Source organism: Ananas comosus, unplaced genomic scaffold (assembly GCF_001540865.1).
Source record: "Ananas comosus cultivar F153 unplaced genomic scaffold, ASM154086v1, whole genome shotgun sequence".
NCBI classification, from domain to species: Eukaryota; Viridiplantae; Streptophyta; class Magnoliopsida; order Poales; family Bromeliaceae; genus Ananas; species Ananas comosus.
In genome coordinates this window covers 32,980-38,010 of record NW_017893561.1, presented here as the reverse complement: position 1 = coordinate 38,010, position 5,031 = coordinate 32,980, and the positions used below count along the sequence as shown (strand labels likewise).

Below are 5,031 nucleotides of genomic sequence, written 5' to 3'. Positions count from 1 at the left end.
TGCCCGTGGAACCCGTGCCCTAGCCGTGCGGGCTCGGTTCGTTCCACAGCTGCCGCCGCCGCTTCCAGTCGCCAACTGAGGTGAGCACGGTGTTCCTCACCTCCCCCTCACCCGACTCAGGGCCCCGCGCGCGCCGCCGTGCCGCCGGAGGCCGGCCGGTGCAAGGTTGCTCCGGCCAAGCCCGAAATAGGGCTTATTTGAGTGGGTTTCTTGTTCTGGGCTTCCCGAGCTTCCCTGATCTCTACGGAAGGGAGCACGATGATCCTGGCAAGTTGCTGATCATCGTGCTCACCTTTGTTTCTGTCGGGAAGGCCCCGTTCCGCTGTTTTGGCGATGTCGCTCCGTTTCAGCCTTTTTGGCTGCTGTTTTGGGCTTGCGCACGTTTATCCGGCGATCCGAGGCTGTCCTGATGCCTCCGGAGGTGAGCACGGTGATCATTGGTCAGTGCTGATCACAATGCTCACCTTCCCTTGGATCAGAAGTGTCCGGTTAGTTCTGTTCGGCGCGATCTTCCCTGACTGCGCGCTATTCGCTGAACCTTCGGGTTGCTCCCGCGCTTTCCACAGCGAGCCGCTGTGCTCCGGATCGTGAGCACGGACTCCGGTACGTCGAGACCTGTCAGTATATGTCTCTGCGGACTTTGAAAGTCCTCGGTTTGCGTGAACGAGCCGCTTGATCGCTCAAATTACATAAAATGATGATATTTTATGTAATTAGAGGGTCTTTTGTGCAATTGTGCTTTGCGTGGCTACTGTGGGCAGTGTGTGGGAGTTTTTTATGATCGCTGGACTGATTGTCCATGGTCCGTTAGCTTTCGCGGAAATCGGTAGGTCGATTTCGGTGCGTTTTTCGGCGAAATTCGCCGAAAGAACGCGGTTTCGGTTCGGATTCTTTCCGACGGTGTTTGGTTGCTTCGTGTTTTGTCGCTGAGCCTTGTTGGCTGGTCACCATCGTCATTTTGTGGGTTCGATGATGATAGGTGAGCGACGGAGGGTTCCGGTGTCGAAATAGACACTTCCGGGAACCCGGATTCGTACGATTATCCGGCGATGATCGTATTGTTGTGTGACCTTGTGTTCGCTGCCAAGGCATCCAAATTGGAATGTTTTGGGGCAGCGGGTGACTCGTGGTACGAGTCGGTGAGTTCGGGACACTTAGTGGGTCCCGACGGCGTCCCGGTGTGGTTTTCGGGACTTCCGGTGAGTTACGGTAATCGGTTTTGGGAAACCGATTACGGGGATCCTGTGTGGGGGTTTGTGAGTCTCGTGCTTTGGGTTAGTGGTTTGGATACTGACTTGGTGGATCTTCTTAGGTCCGGTCGACTTGTGCGTACCCAGTGTTCCGACGCGACAGTGACAGGTGGGTGCTTCGAGCTGGTAGTCGGTGAGAGCGTTTCACCTCCTTCTCCTGTTTTTCTATTCCAGTATATTAGCTCTACATGTCAGTTGTTTGATTATCGTTTGGTTATCGTATTTCGTTGACTGCATTGGTTAGTGGTTGATAGACATGTAGAGCAGGTTGCATTTGTATTTCAGTATCTCTGTGGACCTTGGGTCCAGGCAACACATCGACTCTCTTGTCGTGTGTTTCGATCTGGTTGATCGAGGTTCGGCGTTGTACGCCCTAGCTTCTATTTCAGTTTGGCATTGTACGCCCTCGTTGTTGGCTTCGGCCTAGGCACCGGCTTTAGCCGGGTTTGTTTTTGTTTGAGCATACCAGCATGACTTAGTCACGGCACTTGGGGGTATTCATGACACCGGATCGGTTTGGCCACCGATCGGAGGTGTACTTATCCGGATAGGTCGTCCTGCGGGGCGGATGGATCAGGTCGGTGCAGTTAGTGACAGGTAGCGCTTGAGGTCTGCGGACCGATACAGCAGGCACAGATTGGGTACAGTTTCTGGTTCAGTACATTGAGGCATTCTTTGCATTGTTTTCTATACAGTAGCAGGTTTATTTATTGCTTCCTATTTATCTGTTGTAGCTACTGTAGTTCTATTTCATATCAGCTTACAGATATATACTTGTTTATCTATCTCCTTTGGTTTCCGGTGATTACGACTTGCCTTCGTGGCTCTGTCGTACCCACTGAGAAAACCATGGTTGCGGTTTCTCACCCCCCTTTCCCCCCCCAGGTGACAGAGACGAGGAGTTGGATTTTGGGCTCGACGAGAGGACGATCTAGTTAGACGGCAGTAGCGACCGTCACCCTGGTTATTTCTTTCCCGCACTTAGTAGTTTTCTTAATAATGGTTCAGTTAGCTGATCTTATGTATGCTTGAATGTATGTGAACTGTGGTGTTGGTTTCTTTTACACATGAGATTGGAGTTTTCGATCTGTGGTTTTGGTTCTGTGGAGATTTGGTTTTCTTGTAGTTATGCATCGTGGATTTCTACCCCTCGAGGTAGTCGGTTTTCAAAATAGAGTTTCCGTGTGGGAAACAGTTTTAAAAAGGTTTTCGAATGGTTTTTATGAATGAATGAATTAGAGTTTAAAAACAAAAGCTTCCGTGTGGGGAGCACTTTTAAATAGGATGTTTGTTGTATTGTGCATTGCATCATCCAGCGCCTAAGGAGTGCTTAGAGGCATGCATCATTCTAAGGATTGTTAGCTGTATGGAAATGCATATCATGCTTTGGTTGTTGTTTGGTAAATGTAGGTTGTGGTTGTGATCCTGTTGTATCGTTGGTACGCCGTGCAAATACAAAGGAGACTCTGTCCGAGTGGACAGAGGAACTTTGTATTTGTGGCGGGTCTGTACGTCACGTGGGCCAGGTTTAAAAAAAAAAAAAAAAAAATGGCACGTTTTCCGCAACTCTGTTTTAAAAAGGATTTTAAAATCGGCCCCGGGGCGTGACAAAGAGCAGAAGCCGAAGGCAATGGCTCTGCAAAAATAGGGGTAACAACTGGGCGTGAGAACTATTGCAAAAGAAGTAGTCCTCAATGGGTACCGCCCTTAAACTCATCGGCTCACCCACTAAGTCTACAGATCTATGCTCAGTGATAGAAAAGAAAGCTGGAACAAATCTACAGCTATATGCTACTATCCTATATTGATCCAACACTACTATCTGTAGAGTAATGCAACCTCAGACCCAAATCCATAGGGACTGTGAACACACCTGCCCCAGGGACTGTGAACGCACCCGTCCCACCTGTCGAAACCTAAATGCTACCTCCACACTAATCAGTCTGTGGAGAGCAAGTCCAACCAGGACACTCTACAACGCAAACGCACAAAGCCCGCCTCCGGAGTAGCACTCGTGGGCGCTACCCAACCGAGTATGCAAGCGTATCTCTACTGAGCTCAATCAAGCTCTCACATGCTATAATCAAGTAAACAGAGTCCAACTGGTCTAACAACCAAAACTTACATACCCTCAGCACAATCTGATGCAAAACCCGCAATCTGGGTCCACCGTCAACCCCGACGGCACCCGACAATCCGAAATAGCCTAGACACTGCTGTAAAAATAAGCTCGGCATCTCCGCACAAGCGTAACTGCATTCTACGCTATCTCAGCGTATCAAATGCACCCAATAGTGCGTATACTCTCCGCGACAGCTTCAGAAGCTATCTGAGTATCAAATGCGCACTAACAGCGGGGATACGAAGCACAACAGCTTCAGAAGCTATCTGAGTATCAAATGCGCACTAACAGCGTGGATACGAAGCACAAAAGCTTAAGGAGCGAACAGAAACCACAGTGTAGAACCTACGGTTGAATGTTACCCAAACTCGGCATCCGGCACGAGTATAAATGCATTCTAAATTACCCTAGGTATCCACTACTCCTGGAGATAAATCTGGTAGTTTAAGCATATGATGGAGTAGAATCGCTGGTTTTCTCCTAAGTCAATTTCCAAGTCCAACATGTATATTTATTTAATTTACTACAGCACGCTCCAAATCAGATTTCATATACTATACTAATCACTGAATTTGAGCTAAACATAATATACCAAAGCTGAAAATTATACATGTCTACTATGCACATGCTTAGGAAGTAAAACCGATGATTAACCCACCTCCAAAGCAATTCCACGGCAGCAAGAAGGTCCCGAAAACAACAGGAGGTTCAACCGAGATCACGCTGCAACAGCAACAATATTTCTCCAAGGCTCTACACATCGAGAATACTATAATTCCATCAAACTTACGAAATTCAGCACTTAAGCTTAACTTTTCCTCAAATACAATGCTAACTTCACCTTTCAAATCCCAAATCAGGTGTAGCAAAGTCCCAAAACCAGTAAACCAAGATGGAATATCACCCTCTGGTCCAAACTCAACTTTCTCCAAGGATCTGAACACAAAAGTATAAAAATTGAATCAATAACCCCAAATTTCAGCACTTAAGCTTAAACCGACAACTCCAATGTCAAAATTACCTTCTAAAGCTCAAATTCGATGAAGGTAGATCCCAAATCCAGTGGAATATACTCGAGTATCAATCTCGGGTCCAAAACTAGTCTGCTCATTGTCCCGTGTTGGAGGTGGGGCAGTAACAATACCAGTAGCAGTCTGATGACACCTCACTGCTCAGAACTAGTCTGCTCATTGTCCCCACTCCTAACACCAAAACAAGCACATGCCATAACCTGTAGCACAACAACACGAGGTAATAAACACAAATCAACCCTCAAACCTACCAGCTCGATAACCTCGAGACTAAATCTCGTATACCCCGCGCTCGTACGTGCCTACGATTTTATGGTCATCCTATGGTCAACCTAACCAGTGGTTCAATTCATTTAGTTCAGTTCACTTACATTTCAAAACAACCTGTGAATGGTGTTGTGGTTGTAACTAGGCTTGATACCACTTTAATCTGTCACGCCCCGGGGTTCCCTTTTTGTTTGAAACACAGCGGAAAAGCGTTTAAAATTTTTTTTTTGAAAACCTAACCCCAGAGTATGCCAGATCCGCCACAAATACAGGGAATTCACTGTTCATACGGACAGAGTCTCCCCTGTATTTGCACGGCGTCGCACAAGTACAAAAGTACAAACAGTATACAACCACAACT

The 5,031-nt window shown here is 47.3% G+C and overlaps 1 long non-coding RNA gene across 1 annotated transcript; it reads right to left on the bottom strand.

Annotated features, from left to right (window-relative positions):
* Positions 1–3,911: 3,911 nt before the first annotated feature.
* LOC109706308 lies at positions 3,912–4,812 on the bottom strand. The gene is made up of 3 exons (XR_002215164.1): positions 4,394–4,812; positions 4,214–4,308; positions 3,912–4,125 (listed from the first exon to the last, which is right to left on the bottom strand). It is a non-coding gene; the product is annotated as an uncharacterized LOC109706308 (long non-coding RNA).
* Positions 4,813–5,031: the final 219 nt, after the last annotated feature.